The sequence below is a fragment of the Panthera pardus genome, unplaced genomic scaffold (genome assembly GCF_024362965.1).
Source record: "Panthera pardus isolate Hobbes unplaced genomic scaffold, ASM2436296v1 HiC_scaffold_21, whole genome shotgun sequence".
NCBI classification, from domain to species: domain Eukaryota; kingdom Metazoa; phylum Chordata; class Mammalia; order Carnivora; family Felidae; genus Panthera; species Panthera pardus.
The window spans coordinates 9,512,857-9,530,887 of NW_026526777.1; positions in this window are offsets into that span (position 1 = coordinate 9,512,857).

Below are 18,031 nucleotides of genomic sequence, written 5' to 3' on the forward strand. Positions count from 1 at the left end.
TTATGAGGGTTAAATGAGATCATCTATGTGAGTCCGCGAAGTGTACTAGTCTCAGGTATAGAAGGAGGGGCTAGGTTTATATTCCTTTCCCTACCCTGGACCCAGTCTTTTATTTACTATATTCGTTAATGTAACAAGTCACACCAACTCTTGCTGGCTTGGGACAGCAATAATTATTTATTACCTCTAACCGATACTTTTGGGCAGGAATTTGGCAGCTGCTTGACTGGGTGGCTCTGAGGTCTCATAAGTTTCCAGTCCGATGTCAGCTGGGGCTGCATCATCTGAGGGCTTGACCGAGGCCGGAATATTCAGCATGAAGGTGTCTTGCTCTTATGGCTGGCGGTCTCGATTCCAGACCACATGGGCCCCTCCACAGGGCTTCTTGAGGGTCCTCACTACATGGTACCAAGGGGCCCAAAGTGGAATCTGCAAATGCTATTTGTCATCTAGCTCTGGAAATCACACACTTCCGTTGTGTTCCATTGGCCACGCAGGGCCAGCTCTGATTCACTGAGGGAGGGGGCCACACAAGGGCACAAACACCAGGGGGTGAGGATCACTGGGGGCTGGCTGGCACACTGTCTCACGGACGAGGTTCTATTTCTGTGCCCTCTTACCTTCCTGTGTCCTGAGTGTTGATACGTTCCAATAATCACTCCTGGCTTCTCAGGGCTGACAGGGGCTGTGCCCCCCTTAGCGTCTTCTGGAGTTCTGAGGATGCTGTTTATAATTAGCCAAGCAATAATCCCCACCGCTGAGCCAACTCCAAGGCTCATCTGCTTGCTTCTCTGGAGGTTTTTAAATAGACAGGGATGTGTTAATGACACAGTACATTATCTGTCTGTTACCGTTTTGGCAGGCAGCGTGGAAACGTGACTTTTTTAAGGAGGAGTTAATCAGTATTTAAAAAGCAGCTCCTGTGGCAGAGGCATGAAGCAGGTATCAAAAGGCTGCCTGGGAAGGCTGAGGTTTCAGAACCCTGGGCCCTGACATCATGCCCTTTGAGTGGCTAGTGGGCATGACCAGCTGGGCTCATTACTACTGACATCTCCCCGCTTCCTCTGCACTTGGAATACATTGAATCTGCTCCCAAACTCAGCATCATCCTCACAGAGGAAGCCTGTGAAGTGTGATCGCTGCTTCTCTGCTGATAGTTCTCGAATCTATTTGCCCTGCCTCCTACCAAACCTAGCTCCTGAGCTCTGGAACACCTACTGCTCATTTTCATTTGGATGTTCCCCAAGTGCGCCGAAAACCGAACTCCTAACTTCCTTCCCACCCAACCTCATGGGTCCTCCTGTTTGCTACCTCAGTGAATGGCACCTTCGTTCTCCCTCTGGACCAAGCCAGACCCCCAGATGGTATGGGACGATGGTTAAGAGGGAAGGGTAGGAGGATGGGAGCCTGAACGCCTGGGCTGAGTCTCAACGCTGCCGTTCACAAGCTGGGTGGTCTCAATTTGTTCCACCTGACGTCCGGATTTAAAACTGGAGATAATGATAGAAACAGTCCAGGAAGATTGTTGGGGGGAGTAAATGAGCTAGTTCATGCCTGGCATACAGCAAGAGCTCAATAAATGCTCTAAGAATCATTAAGCTCTTTGTATTCTCTCTCCTAAATGTTTCCTGAAACCATCAGCATTTTTACTTTTGCCATCTGTCAGCTTGGGTCTCCGTCCTGGCTCAGCGGGGCAAAGGCTTCCTGCTGCGATCTCTGCCGCCAGGGAGATATTTCAAAAGTACATATGCGAGTGACAGCATGTCCCTGCTTAACCGCAACTCCCTTTACTCTTAGGAGTTGGGGGCAAATCCCTTACGTGGCTCAAAGGTTGTGCGGGCGTTGCGTCTGCCTGCCTCTCCAGCCACGTCTCCCCCTCCTCCTACTGAGCTTTCAGTCCCTCTGATGGACCCCACCGTCTCTTATCTACAGGTCTCACACATTGTTTTTCCCTCTTCAAAGGAACAGTACCCTGTTGAGCCCCTTCTCAGCATTCACTATGGATCTTATTGTTGAAGAAGAAAGGGAGAGGCAGGTAGAGGTGAAGCAGATCAAGGTGTCTCATCTCTTCTTTTCAAACTACTCCTAGAACTTCAATAGACCCCACGGATGGGGAGGCAGTGTTGGCCTCTCAGGTATCAGTGGTTTGAAGAGCTGTGGATGGAGGTTCTGAAGGCTGGAGCTTGAGAGTTCCCAGATGTGTCCTGTGACACCTCCAGTCGTGCCTCGTTGCCTAGCCCTCAGTGCCCTTGATCTTTTGATCCCAGTGACACATTGCTCCGTTGGGAAATTGCAAACGTGGACTTGGCCAGCCTCCCTCCACATCCTCCCTCGGTGATGCTGACTAATCTTCCCTCCTCTCCCTCCATGGATTAAACTTCGTTGAACATACCTGTCACCCGGCAGAGATCAGGCTCACCTCCATATGCTCGGTGCCTATGGAATGGTGGCACCTTAGCAAATATATGTCGGGTTAATATATGAAGGGGTTGCTCCAATTTTCAAGTATCATCTATATGTTATGAGTATGCTAAGGGCTACCAAAGGCTTCCTCTTTGCTAACCGTTTACTCTTATTTTCAGGAGTAAGTGCATTAATCAGATTCTTAGCTTGAATATGTTTGGTACTTCTTTGAAAAAAAAAAAGAACACAGAATTCCTGTTATGGTCCCATAAATATTTTTTGAGCATTTTATATGTACCAGGAGATGCTGGAGATCCAAAGGTGAATATGACGTAGTCCCAGCTTCTCATTATCCTGGATTCGTCAGCCAGGAGTTAATAAGGTGTTGAAAAAACATTTGTTGGGCAGAAGACATGAATCGACACTTTTCTAAAGAAGACATCCAGATGGCCAACAGGCACATGAAAAGATGCTCAACGTCGCTCCTCATCAGGGAAATACAAATCAAAACCACACTGAGATACCACCTCACGCTGGTCAGAGTGGCTAAAATGAACAAATCAGGAGACTACAGATGCTGGCGAGGATGTGGAGAAACGGGAACCCTCCTGCACTGTTGGTGGGAATGCAAACTGGTGCAGCCACTCTGGAAAACAGTGTGGAGTTTCCTCAAAAAATTAAAAATAGATTTACCCTATGACCCGGCAATAGCACTGCTAGGAATTTACCCAAGGGATACAGGAGTACTGATGCATAGGGGCACTTGTACCCCAATGTTTATAGCAGCACTCTCAACAATAGCCAAATTGTGGAAAGAGCCTAAATGTCCATCAACTGACGAATGGATAAAGAAGTTGTGGTTTATATATACAATGGAATACTACTTGGCAATGAGAAAGAATGAAATATGGCCTTTTGTAGCAACGTGGATAGAAATGGAGAGTGTTTTGCTAAGTGAAATAAGTCATACAGAGAAAGACAGATACCATATGTTTTCACTCTTATGTGGATCCTGAGAAACTTAACAGAAGACCATGGGGGAGGGGAAGGGGGAAAAATTACAGAGAGGGAAGGAGGCAAACCATAAGAGACTCTTAAAAACTGAGAATAAACTGAGGGTTGATTGGAGGTGGGAGGGAGGGGAAAGTGAGTGATGGGCATTGAGGAGGGCGCCTGTTGGGATGACCACTGGGTGTTGTATGGAAACCAATTTGACAATAAATTTCATATTTAAAAAAATAATAATAAAAATTTAAAAAAATTAAAAAAATTTGTTGGACGGATGAATAAATGATGAATATGAGCATCTAATTTTTAAAAAGCAAAGCTTTTCTTTTTTTAAGGTTTATTTATTTTTGAGAGAGAGAGAGCATGAACAGGGGAGTGGCAGAGAGAGAGAGAATCCCAAGCAGGCTCCAGGCTCTGAGCTGTCAGCACAGAGCCCAACGCAGGGCTTGAACTCACGAACCGTGAGATCGTGACCTGAGACATGACCTGTCTTTGAATGCATTCATTCATTTATTCATTCATCCGAACTAGAGTTATTGAGCATCTACCGTGTTTTCAGTACATGAAGATCTGCTGGTCTCTGAATGAGAGCCATTAACCCCACCCAAAATATTACAGGCCTTTCAAGACCAAATGAAATGTCAACACAGAGGAGCTATTTGCAATGCAGATGTGAAGTCACCAGCCTCTGTAATAAACTGGCTGATGAAACAGGCCCCGGGAGCTTCTTGTGAGAAGATCAGGTTTAGCAGCTTTAATGAATTACAGAGGCAGTGAAAACTGCATCTAATTTGTTCGTCGTCCATATCTCAGGTCACGACATCAGTCTGTACTCGGGCAGGACCGCCAGACTGCTGGGCCTGTCTGTAAACCAACAGACCTGCCTACAGATCAGTAATTTTTTTGTAAAGTTTATTTATTTTGAGAGAGAGCGAGAGGGAGTGGGGGAAGGGTAGAGAGAGGGAGAGAGAGAATCCCAAGCAGGCTCCGTGTTGCCAGCGCAGAGCCTGATGCAGGGCTTGAACTCACGAACCATGAGATCATGACCTGATCCATGACCTGAACCGACTGAGCCGACTGAGCCACCTCCAGATCAGTAATCTTTCACGTTTATGGGACAGAGTCCCTTTGGAGAATCTGCTGAAAGCAATGAACTCTCTCCCCAAGAGAATGTAGGCCCAGCATGCTTTGCATTCAGGTCTAGAGGTGAGTCCCTGGGAGCCCAGACTCAGGGTTGAGGCCTCTGGAGTAGAGCCATGTGCCTGATTCCAAAAGTGGTTCCCCAAAGCCTGCTTTCATGCCTTTGGAGATGGAGCTTGTATGCATAGGAGGGACTTCAGAAAGGGCTGGAGTGCAGGGGTGCATGTGGGCATCTGCCTGGTGTGGTTCCTGGAGCAGAAGCCCATTAGGAGGGCCTCCATATCGTGCGGCAGCACCGGGCCCAGGCATTAAAAAGGAAAACTTCCCACGGCCCCTGGGTGGCTCAGTGGGTTAAGCATCTGACTTGGGCTCAGGTCATGATCTCGAGGTCTGTGAGTCTGGGCCCCGCGTGGGGCTCTGTGCTGACAGCTCAGAGCCTGGAGCCTGCTGCGGATTCTGTGTCTCCCTCTCTCTCTGCTCCTTCCCTGCTTGCTCTCTCTGTCTCTCTTTCTCAGAAATAAGTAAACATTAAATTAAAAAAAAAAAAACAGGAAAACTTCCTCACTGTGTTTACTACGTTGCAGCTGGATTTCTTTGCTGGAGCACAGACGCCCAGAACTAAACTCAGAAAGACCTTTTCATGGGCTTTGAAGCAGATCCTGGCTGGCTGGTTAGGGCTGGTGGTGAACAGCACCCGGGGCTGGGCGAACAGCCCCCACCCCCTTGCATCTGTTCCCTCGGTGACCTCTCCTGCTCCTCACTCCAGAGCGGAGGTGGGAGAACAGCGTCTTCCTGTCCTGGTCGACAGAACTCTCAGTGCCTCAGAGGCTGCAAATCTTCCTTAGTGGCTCCTGAGTCACAACCCTTCTCTCCCGGGGAGCCTGGCCCAGTTTCCTTGAGGGGCTGAGCCAGAAGTGTTCTCCATTACACCTGACGCCAGGTGCCTCCTCGGTGGCATCAGGGAGTTTAGGGACCCATTTCCCCAGAGGCCCCGGCGGAGAAGTGCCTGTGGACGACGTGGTTCCAGGTCAGCCCAGGGTGTGGGCTGCGGCCTCAGTCAAACCCCCCGAGCCCTGGGGTGCCCGCCCCGCCCCTCCCCTCCCCAGACAGACACGGCGGGCGGGCGGGGCCGGGGTCGGAAGTGCACAGACGTGTCAGTGTTTATTAAAAGCCCTGAGTGCTCAGTGCCTCGTTGGGTCTGAGCCCTCCTGCTGTCCTTCTGTTTCCAAAATCCCTGGGAGTTTTCAGGGCTGACACGAAATACAGGCAACTTCGGTGACACGTTGCTCCGGGCAGACGCTCGGACACATCACCCGAGCTGGGGGGACCTGAGGGCCAGGGCTGGCGGAGAGCCGCGAACAGCGGGAGCTGGGGGTCACGGCGGTGAGCACGTGCACACGGACCGCGCCAGCCCTGGGCTTCCACCGCCCAATTCACTAGTTTTGCTTCCCAGGGTTGGACAAAAACCCAGCTTTTCCACTACTGGCGTTGCATGAAACTGGCTGTTTGAAATGTATTAGCAGCTGCTGTTACATCCAGCTGGCAGGGTGCCAGGGGAGGAAATTAAACTTTGCATCTCCCCAGCCCTCCCTCCCTCCCCGCTTCCTACCAACCCATCGATTCTGTTCAGACTGTGCCCGGGATGCCAGCTCCTGCCATGTGCCGAGACCGTGGATTTTCCAGTGAGTTCGGATATCCATTTAGCCTCTGCCAACCCATTGACGGGCTCTGGGCATCCTAATGTTATTCCAGAGAAGGGCCCCTGCCTGCCCAGTGTCGACCTAAAGTGAGTACAGCCTGGGGGGAGATGGGGCGGGTGGTTACCAACATCTCCGTTTGGCTTTTCTGTGATGGAGAAGAAATAATTTACAAAAGTCAGAAAAGCCGTGTATGTCAACAGTTTAAGCAGTCAGCATGTGAATAATAAATATGGTTCTGTTTATTCTATGACAAGAAACTGTAATCTTTCATTGAGAGAGAGAATAACAAATGTACTGTCTTCTTATGAGATACTTACCAGCACGTTGACCACGGAAGCCCTGCCCCTCTTCCCCAGCCATTTTACCCAGACTGCCTCTTGGCACATGTCCAGAGCCGAGTAGGGGCCCCAGAAACGTCAAAGGCCTCTCTCCTGGCCACTGGGGAACTCCCAACCCCCAGGGGAGACAGCAGAACTGCTTCTTACACACGTAACACAGGCTGCGATGAACACTTGTGCGAGAGAAAAAAGCATCTACAGCGAGCAGGGCGCACAGCACCCACCCATTCATGCATTCAGCAAACACTGAGCTTTTATCACGCTTCCAGAATGCTTCTTGCACTTGAGATGCAAAGATTAAAAAGTAGTTTCTGGGGCACCTGGGTGGCTCAGTTGGTTAAGCGGCCGACTTGGGCTCAGGTCATGATCTCGCAGTTCGTGAGTTCGAGCCCCGCATCGGCCTCTGTGCTCACGGCTCAGAGCCTGGAACCTGCTTCGGATTCTGTGTCTCCCTCTCTCTCTGCCCCTCTTCTGCTCACACTCTGTCTCTATCTCTCTCAAAAAGAAATGCACAAAAAAAAAAAAAAAAAAAAAAAAAAGAAATGCACATTAAAAAAAAAGTAGTTTCTGTTTTCCGGGAATTCACAATGAGTAGACAGGGAAAAATATGACTTTTTTTAGAGAAAAGACAGGTTCAAGTCTTGGCTTTGGCAAGCCACTTTTCCACTGGGAGCTTCTGTTTCCGCATCAGCAAAATGAAGAAGGAGAGCAGTCTCAAAGGGATGGTGAGGCTTTTGGAAATGAGATAAGGCGCGTGAGGAGATTTTTCTCAGGAAGCAGTAAAGAGCCAAATGAGAGTTTTTCTGAGCCCCCACGGTGGGTTGAGAGTTGGGTACACTAATCGGGGGGTCCTGGTTTGGACCTCTCTCCACAAGACCTCAGTGTTCCCCCTGGTGGTCCCCGGATCCTGCCCCCTCAGGACACATCGCCTCTGTTTCTGGACTGGCCTTTCAAGGGGACGAAGACCCCACCTGCCTCTCCTCTCTGCCAGGAATCTGGGGGGGTTGCTACCAAGATGTGGTGTGATACCTGCTGAAAGCCTTGCCCCTTATTTAGTTCTTTGTTATTTGTAAGATTTATTCCACAAAAATCTCAAACATATACAAAAGCAGAGAACATAGTATAATGAACCCTGTGTACTCAGTTCTCAATGTCAGCAATTATCAATACATATCCAATCCTGTTTCACTCATAAGCCCACATAGTCGCCTGGTCCCCGGGATTATTTTAAAGGAAAGCATTTAATATTAAATGTTCCTTAATATTATCCAACATTTAGTTGGAGTTCACTTTTCTCTGCTGGTCCCACAGATGTTTTTATGAAGCACGTTTCTTCAAATCAGGATCCGAACAAGGTCCCCATGATGTATTTTGCTGCTATTTTGGCATGGGTGTGTGTTCCCCTAGTAGGGAGGGGAGAGTTGCTTCTGCAGGAAAGAGAGAGAATAATTTCAGGACTAAAATGCTCCTGCACGCAAGGTCCAGATCACAAGTAGAGAAGCTGACTTTAGAGAGGTGTGGAGGGGGTGCCTGGGTGACTCAGTTATTTAAGTGTCTGGCTTTGGCTCAGATCATTATGTCGCAATTCATGAGTTCGAGCCCCGCGTCTGGCTCTGTGTTGACAGCTTGGAGCCTGGAACCTGCTTCAGATTCTGTGTCTCCTTTTCTCTCTGCTCCTCCCCTGCTCTCTCTCTCTCTCTAAAAAAATAAATAAACCTTAAAAACAAATTTAGAGAGACATGGAGACACTTTCCCACCTGAACACAAGAGGAAACAGGGTGTGTGGCTTTAGAGGCCGACAATAGGAAGTTGAGGTGATTCTGATCTGGATGCTTCTATTTTGTCGATAAAGTATGAAGATGGGAGAATTGCTTTGGGCTGGGGAGAATCTGAGGACTACTCTGAATGATCTACTTCATTTGATAGGTAAGGAAAGCAAGACCCAGAGAAGAGACTTGCCCAAGGTTCCATGACAGTTAATAACAGGCTTAAGAGCAGAACCCAGCTCTCCCAGTTCTGAGCCCTGCATTGTTTTTACCCCTTGTTGCTGAGCAGGAGAACATGTCTCTGGTTTCCTCTAGAGATGGCTGGCTGGACCCTGGGGAGCTAACAGGGAGGGGGTGTCCCTGGGGATTGACATTGACATTTCCACAGTAGCTTTCGTGAGTTTGGATATTGGGTTGAATGATTGATTGATTGATTGATTATACGTGTGTGTGTGTGTGTGTGTGTGTGTGTGTATTTAATGTTTATTTATTTTTGAGAGAGAGAGAGAGAGAGAGACAGACAGACAGACAGACAGAGTGTGAGTGGGGAAGGGGAAGAAGAGGGGCAGAGAGAGAGGGAGGCCCAGAATCTGAAGCAGGGTCCGGGCTCCAAGCTGCCAGCACAGAGCCGGATGCAGGGCCCCAACCCAAGAACCATGAGATCATGACCTGAGCCACCCAGGTGCCCCTCAGGTTGCGTGATTTAAATCCAAGAGTTTGGTCAAGGAGGATACTCACAATTACAGAGTTTCAGACTTAAAGAGGCACCTGTGGGTGCCCCCAGGATTATGCTCATTGCTTGAATGTCTCTCAGAACACCTTACAATCCTCCAGTGAATGGTTGCTCAGCCACGTTTTGATCATGCGCAGTGACTGGGTGCTCGCCACCTCTCAAGCAGCTACTGTGGGACATCTCTAAGGGCAAGAAAACATCAGGCTAATGTGGGGTTGAGATCTGCCTCTGTATAATTTCTACCCGCTGAGTCTAATTCTGCCTCTGGAGCTGTGCAGTTAGACTCATCTCCCTCCTTCCTGACAGCCTTTCAGTTACTTGGAGCTTCCTCCCAGGTCCCCCTGCTGAGCAGTGACACTGCTTCTGAACCTTGAGAAGTAGAGCTGTCCCAGAACAGCAGCCTCTCCCCAAAGCTTGGAGGACCAGATTCTCTTGATCGCTTAATTTTTGTTGCTTGCTCTGGTAGATGCCGGGAAATCCACTTTGCTATGGATCCCATTTTCTGTTTCTTTTCTTTTCCTTTTTTTTTTTTTAAATGTTTATTTGTTTTTGAGAGAGAGAGACAGAGCACAAGTGGGGGAGGGGTAGAGAAAGAGAGGGAGACACAGACTCTGAAGCAGGCTCCGGGCTCTGAGCTGTCAGCCCAGAGCCCGACACGGGGCTCAAACTCAGGAACTGTCAGATCATGACCTGAGCCAAAGTGGGACGCTCAACCGACTGAGCCACCCAGGCGTCCCTATTTTCTGTTTCTTAAAAATGCTTTCTCTTTTCATTTCAGTGCCCTGGGACCTCAACCACAACTCTCTAGTGCACTCCCCTTGTCTTACCTGTACACTCACACGTACCCCAGGCACACTGCAGGGCCTGCTTGCTTTTCCTTCCTCTGTTAGAGTCCTCCAAGGAGGCCCAGGGCACCAAGCCTCAGCCAGGAGGCTCCTTCACTGACTCACAGATCAGAGAGATCAGAGACATCAGAGACATCAGAGATCGGCAGATCACCAATAGGAAGTCTTTGACAGAGAAGGAGGGGATGCTTCTCAATGCAGCAGACACAGAATTGGAATCTTGTCTGGAATCCCTACACTTATTCCTTACTCTTCAAACTCTTCCCACCCATCAAGGCTTAACCCTGGATCTTTCTCCTCTGTGAAATCTTCCCAAACTACTCTAACCTATGCCAACTTCCTCTTCCTTGGGAAGCTTCATCTTAACAGCAGTGGCATCATGGGTAGGAGCTATCTTTACCTGGGGTGGGGCAGGGGGCTGGGGGAGGAATATCTTCTCACAGATATTGTTTAGAGTTGCAGCAATGGTGATAATAAAAAGCAGACCTTCCTTTAGTCCGTCCATTGTTTGTAAATCCTCTGTGTACAAAGCACTTCCTCATCCCTCACAGTGGGAAGGGGGAGCGCCTACCTTGGTATGCCGTTGCTTAAGGGTGATTCGCAGCTTGCCCTATGGTTTCTCTGATAGTTGCATGAGCCTTAGTTTTCTCCCCCAACCCAGGCATAAGCCGCTGGTGGCTGGGATGGGTCTTACTGTCTTTAGCCAGCCCTTCTGAGCCTGGCACAGACCTGGACGTGTACTCGGGGCTTCAGAAGTAACTGCCTGATTTTGTGAGTGAATAATTGGAGTGGTTCCTCGTTCCCAGAAGCTCCACGGCAGTGCATTGTAATTCTAATCTCCCTTGAAGTCATCCCTTCTGCTCGGCCTCAGGGAGGAGAGGGGACTGGAGTGAGTGGGCATGTGTGTGTGTGAGAAGGAAGACACAGGGAGAACCCTGCACGCCCACCACCCCAGGCCGTGGGAGGAGGCAGCACTGGAGTGCTATCTGGCCAGCTGGTCCACACTTACCCAGAATCCCCGGCTCTCATGGGGGGGGGGCAGGAATCCTCCTTCTGCTCCTCTTCTCTCGTCCTTACCCCTCCTCCCTCCCACCTTCCTTTCATAATTACTCTGATGGGATTTCAGAGACCAGAGCATCCCTTTCCTGACCTCAGCAGTCCATATGATTTCATTTTGATTTTGCTTTGGCTGAGCCCTTGACCTATTGTAATTATTTCCCCAAAGTGCCTGCAGTCCCCAGTGTGCTTGGCTAATTATCTGCAGAGCATGTGCACAAAGTGATCTCTCAGCTTCCGATGGATCTGGGGCTCTGCGAGCCCTCGCCTGTTGGTTAAGTACTGGGAGCTCTGGATGAATTTCTCATTCAGGGTGTTGGCACGTGGGAAGTTCAGTAAAGGCCCCATTCCTTCCGGAGGCTGGTCGTCAATGGGGAACACCCAGTAACCAAGAGTATGCTTTTCCTGGATATTCATCCCCACCGCATGGTGGCTAGCCTGCTTTCTGGGAATGAGGCCACCATGGGAAATAGTTTCATTCAATTACTTCTTCAATGCATTCCTCTATCTATTCAACATCTTTTGAGACTGTACTACATGGTAGACCTTATGCCAGGTACTACGTATCTGATGAATGAATAAAACATGGCCTCTGCCGTCAAGAATCTTGGTCTAGTCAATTTTAAAAACTGAGAATGAACTGAGGGCTGATGGGGGGTGGGAGGGAGGGGAGGGTGGGTGATGGGCATTGAGGAGGGCACCTGTTGGGATGAGCACTGGGTGTTGTATGGAAACCAGTTTGACAATAAATTTCATTAAAAAAAAAGAAAATAAATAGAAGTAGCTTAGAGAATTAAAAAAAAAAAAAGAAATCTTGGTCTAGTCAAGGAAATGACAAGCACACAAGAAAGTCTTATATGCCAAAAGGGAGGCACAGATCAAATGCTACAAGAGTTTGTACCACAGAAGGGGAAATACACTTTTAAAGAGGGGAAAGGATATGGTTAAGCTGGACTTGGAAGATGGGTTTGCTTTGGATATTGGGAGGCAGAAGGTGGAAGAATCCCACTGTGTGGGTGAGTCTGCAGCACTTTCTCCTGAAGGCCAGTCAGGGGACCCCAGCTTCCTAGAGAGCAGTAGCGAAGCCTCTACAGAAACCTTGCTAGCCCCAGTCCTCACTCCCTCCCAACCAGAACAGTGATCCTCTGGACCCTGACGCTCAAGGTCACATTCATGAAGTGTCATGGGCTTATGGCTCCACCGCCTTCTTTCTGGCTCATCTCACAGAAGCTGAAGAACTTTCCCACCTCCTTGCTTCCCACCCTGCCCTCTCCAGGGACTGGATGAATTGCTCTAAATGTCAAAAAAGCTACCGCTGCAGACTGAAGACCTGAGAAGCCCACCCACCATGCTTCTGGACCTGCCCCTCGCCTATGCTTTCTTACTTTTGTTTTTGCTTAAGCTTATCTTCCCTCCTGCTCGCCCCTCCCAGGGCTGACTCTTCATGTCCTTCCAGATTCGGCCCCCATACTGCCTCTCCGTTGGGATCCCTCCCCACAATCCAGGCTGTGATTTATGCCCCTCTCAGAGTTCCCATAAATGCCACCGTTGCACAGAATGGTTTGTATTTGAACCTATGTGCTGTTGGTTCTTTGAGGGCAAGAACTCTGTGTTTTTCCATCACCGGTGCATACATAGTAAGTACTTAATTGGTGTTTGTTGGCTCAAGAAATGCAGGCGGGGTGCTCTATAAAGCAGATGCCTCTGCAATGTATGTGGGTTGGAGAGAAGGACTTTGCACATTTTTTCTTTCTTTTTTTTTTTTTGAGAGAGAGAGAGAGAGAGAGGGTGCAACCGAGTGAGGGGCAGAGAGAAAGATAGAGAATCCCAAGAGGGACAGAGGGAGAGAGAGAGAGAAGTGGGGCTCACCTGAAGCGGGACTTGTGCTCACCCAATGTAGGACTTGAACTCATGAACCGTGAGATCATGACCTGAACCAAAGTCGGATACTTAACAGCTGAGCCACCCAGGTGCCCACGCATTTTTCTTAAAGCTGTCATGATATTTACATTATGTCACTGCAGTGGCCATTTTCTGGCAAGCCAGGAAGACCTGAAAATGGGCTCCAAAGTGAGAAAGCCTACGGGATGTGATGGGAGGTGGTGATCTACAGTGGCCTATAGACCTGGGAGCTGGGAGACCTTCTGGGTTGACACTCTTCTCTTAGACAGATGTGTGGCCTCTGTCAAACCTAGGCCTCGATAGTCTTCAGGAGGTCAAATGTTCTCAAAGTGGAGTCCCCAGACTCCATCAGTATCACCTGGGAACTGGTTGGAAATGCAGATTCTCAGACCTTCCCTAAACCTACTGGATCAGAAACTCTGGGGGTGGGGTCCAGCCATCTGTAATTTAACAAGTTGTCTAGGTGATTGAGACGTGCCGAAGTCCGAAAGCCTGTGGTCTAGCTCAGTGCTCCTTAAACGGCACTCTAAAAATCACTTGGGGAAACTTATTGAGAATGAAGGTCCCTCGACCCCATCACAGAAACTGTGATTGAGAAAGTCAGAGAAGCCCAGGAATGTGCACCCTGGGAGGTTCAGGAACCATTGGCAGATCATATGTGCAGTTAATTCACACGGCGAGAGGTGATCGCTCAGGTCCCTGTCACAGAGGCTGGCCTCTGATTCTGTCTGGTGAGGAGCTGTTGGTGGAATGAGTGGCAGAGGGTGGTCCTGGGGGTGCAGGTGCGAGGCTGGGAGAGGCCCTCAGGGGGACACAGTGCTGACCGCCGTGGGGGACAGGACCGGGAAAGGAAAGCAGTTCTGTGCCTGAAGTGGGACAGTCTTTCCCCAAAGTAGCCTAGAGAGGTACTAGGGGGAGGGTGTAGCACTTCTGCCCCTTTAAACACCCTTGTAATTTGCATTTAAAAATAGAAAAAAGCTCATGAATAATTTGTGAGTCATGAGCAAGCCCCTTCAAAATACAGTCATGAATAAAATATCCCGCTTTGCCTCCTCTAATGGCACCGGCCTTTGATGTTTTATTGATGGCTCGCCTGCCCTGAGTGCTGCCAGACTCTGGGATTAATTCATGCACTTGGGCCCTCGACCCTCCCAGGTTGGTGGCTTTGCCCTTGCTTGCTGGCTGGCTGGCTTACACATAAATACACCACCCTGTTTTAGACGGTTGGAAAGGGCTGCCTCAGATCCCTTTGGAACGACAAGCGTAATTACAGGACTGGGGGATCCCCTGCCCGAGGCCTACTGAGAGGGTAAGACCTGAATCACCAGAAGCCATTGTTTGTAGCAAGGTGAGTATTTAGAGCAGGTGCAGCTGTGTCTCCCATTTTATTGCTTCCCAAGAAGCCGGAAGGGAAAGCAGACATTAAGGAGCTGTAAATAATAATCTCCCAAAACCTGCACAAAGCGTTGCCCTGGGAGGCATGTGTCCCATCTCAACAGAGGTTCTGCTGTCCCCAGGGCCCGGGGGAGGCCGTGGGGGGGTGGGGGGGTGGATGCTGTGTGTGTGAAACAAAGGCGGAAGCCCCAGCAAAGGAGCTGGAGTGAGGGGCTTGTCTTTGCATCTATCATTGAGTCCAGACACCTGCCAGGTGCCTATTTTCAGGCAAGTCCAAAGGACTGCCTGGGATCTATAGCTGTCTACACAGGCATAGGAAAAAGTGGGGGAGGGCAGAGGAGGGCAACTTCATGGCTTTTAAAACTAAAAACAAACAAACCAACCTCATAAGAAGAAAAAATTCCATGCATGAAATGGGAACTGGTGGTAAAGTGCCAAGACACCAGATGTCCTGACCCCAGCTTCCCAGAGGATGACCTGGGTGGGCTGGGAATTCACCCTGGGACAACGCGGAGTAAGATGCTTTGGGTCTGTCTGTGGACAGAGTGATGGTAGAGGGTGGGACAGTTTTGCGGTGGGAATTTGGGGACCCTACCCATGTCTTTGATTTAGGTCTCGGGCCATGTCCCAAGTTTGCTAAGAGAGATCGCTGTAAGAACTGAGAGGACTGTAACAGGTGGGGACAGAGCCCTTCAGAACCTCAGCCCCGTCAGAATGGACAACTGCAGTCACTCAACTGTGGATTCCAGTCTGGTGGTGACCAGAAGAGCCCAGGGACACTGGGGATATGGTAGAAACAGCTGAAGGCATTCAGACGGGGGTGGGAGGTGGGGGGAGCACCTCCACAGTCAGACACTGCGGTGGTCAATGAGGAGATGGCGTGAGCTCCCTTGGATCCGGCCACCCTTTCTGGCCCCTTCTCCCCCATTCAGTGACTGACTATGGAGTCCTGCACTGGAGCCCCCAGGGCGAGGTCTCCTGTCGAGTGGAGAACACTGGTTCCCATCGAGATGCAGAAAGAGGTCATGGAAGCAGACTGAAGCCATTGGGGAGCATAAGCCCTGCTGGAAAGAAGAGACCTGGGCAGACAAGGTTCATGATCCCTGCACCCCCCCCCCCCCCCCCCCGCCACCCAGGGAGTCAAGGCCGCAAGGCCCTCGGGAGACAATGGCTCTGTCCTGGTGGGGGCAAGTGGCACTAAGACCAGAACTTTGGCAGCTATCTGCCGGAAAATGGTCACCACAATATACAAATCCCCGTGGATTGTGATGTGAATGGCACCTCTAGGCTATGCAGCATACGGTGTGCAGCAGCCACCGCCCCAGGCTGCCCTTCCAGGGTCCAGGGTATTTTAAGAGGATCAAGGCCTTACGCAAAAGGACATCATGGCATTGCCCACTGTAGGTAGGAAATAGGTATTTTTTTAGGGGGGTGTCTTAGTCTGTTTGGGTTGCTCTAGCAAATTACTACAGACTGGGTGATTTACAAACAACAGTATTTATTTCTCATAGGAGGCTCGAGAGTCCAAGATCAAGGTGCTGGCAGACTCAGTGTCTGATGAGGGCTGATTCCTGCTTTACAGACAGCCGTCTTGCTGTGCCCTCCCATAGTCAAAGGGACCAAGGAGCTCTGTGGGGCCTCTGGCATAAGAGACCCGCCCCATTCATGAGGCTCTGCCCTCATGTCCTAATTACCTCCCAAAGACCCCCTTCTCTTAATGCCATCACATTGGGAGTTAGGATTTCAACATACGAATTTTGGGAAGACACATTCATTCAGTCTATAGTGGGGAGTGGGGGTGATTGTGAGTGCTGGCAGTGGGGTTCCCTGGGGCCCCTGGAAGAAGACCACAGGTGTCATTAGATGCGTCTAATGACAAGAATACAGCCTGGGGGATAGAGGTCTTCGCTGGTGATCTGGTTCATTTATGCTGCTCCTTGGGTCAAGGGTCAATGGCAGTCTCTGAGTGTAGACGCAATATTCCGGTGTGGGAGTGTTGGTATGGCAAATTTTAAAATGACTACAGAACTGTGTGTGTGTATGTGTGTGTGCGTGTGTGTGTGTGTGTGTGTGTGTGAGAGAGAGAGAGAGAGAGAGAGAGAGAGAAATTGCGGTTGTAGCCTTGAATTAAGAGACACTTGAGCACCAAGGAGCTCACAGGAGGTAAGAATAGCTCATTGCTGTCTTGTGCACACAGTGTGGGAGACAACACAGAGCTAGTGACTGCTGAGACTCAGGAAAGGCAAACCCCGCAGAAAAGGCAAGTGGGAAAAGAGGAAATGTTTCCAGGCCGGAGGAGGGAGGAGACGGTTCTATTTGCTCATCCAGCCTCTCAGCCAGTGTCTAACAGAGCACCTTCCTCTGGAGCCTTCTCCCTCCGTGTTCAGGACTCGTACAGCAGGCACGAAGGGGGCCCGGCACACGGCCCTGCAGTCAGGTGGCTGGGAGGTTAGCATAGTGTGGCCCCTTAGCCACTTACCGTGTGCTCTGGGGCGAGTCCCCCACCCCCGCCCTGCGCCAGCCAGCCTCAGCTTCCTGACCTGTAAAATATGTAAAGCAGTCATTCTGTTACTTGGAGGGTTGTCCTGAAGGCAGAATGAGGGGCAGCTGGCACTTGCAAAGTCCAGCAGGCGTATTTTTCAATGTTTCTTGAAAAGGAAATACACAACACCGGTATGAAAATCAATGTAAAATGTGGGTATGTGCGTATATATTAAATATGGTGAGTAAGAAACTTTTTGAAAAGACGTCACACACACACAGAAACAAATCGAATATAGCAAAAGGTTATCTCGCAGAAAAATAAAAAATAGGTTCTCTTCTTGCCCTGTTCTTACTTCCCAGCTTCCTTCTCCCGCGAGATGATCAGGTTCCCCCTCCTGTTTGGACCATCCCTTACTTCGCTCTTGTGCTTGAATCACCTCAACCTCCAAGATTTTCTATGCTGCTTCTCTTGCCTGAGAGCCACTTTTACAGAAAACACGATTTGAAATGTCTAACACATAAATAAGCGTTCTCCACATTTGTTCTACAAAGGATTTGTTTTCTCACACCCTGGTGCCCCAGACAAATAGATCTGCCTCGCTGGCACCTTGGATGGCCGCTGGCGTGTTTCTGCGTGATGGCCAGGAGGCAGGAGCCCGAGCATGAGGTGTGAATGACAAAGGCCACGCGGGAGGGGGCTGGCGGGAGGCTGTGGCTGCACCCTGGCCGCCCCCTCTTCTCACTAAATTGCGACCTGCACTGGTAATTGGCTCTTGCGAAGCAGCCTGTTGTGTTGGTGGCATTTGAGAGTAAACCCTGGGCTTCTGAAGCAGCAAATACTGTGGCTAAAATCTCACTTTGGCAAAAGACAGGTGCGCAAAATCACTGAAAATTACCTTTCTCTCTGGGCCCCTAAAAACGGTTCTGATGTGGATTCCTGCTCAGGTTTATCTGCAGGCACTTAGCACCCGTCATGAAAGCAACCCACCCCCCCCCCGCCCCGCCCCCACCATGCTCTAGCCCCACCAGGGAAAGGCCAAGCCATGTGACTCCTGCCGGGTTCCCCATGAAGACTGAGGGCTGGGCTGTGTTCAGTTGATTCCAGCTCCGGGGAGCCTCTGCCCCCCACCCCCACCTCCCAAAAGGGATCTCAAGTCCCAGGCCAATGGGGGATGGGACACACTGACTTTTCCCCTTCTGCAGGCCTGTCCGCCAGCTCACAGACACAGACGGGAAGGGAAAGTTACTCCGAAAAGGAACT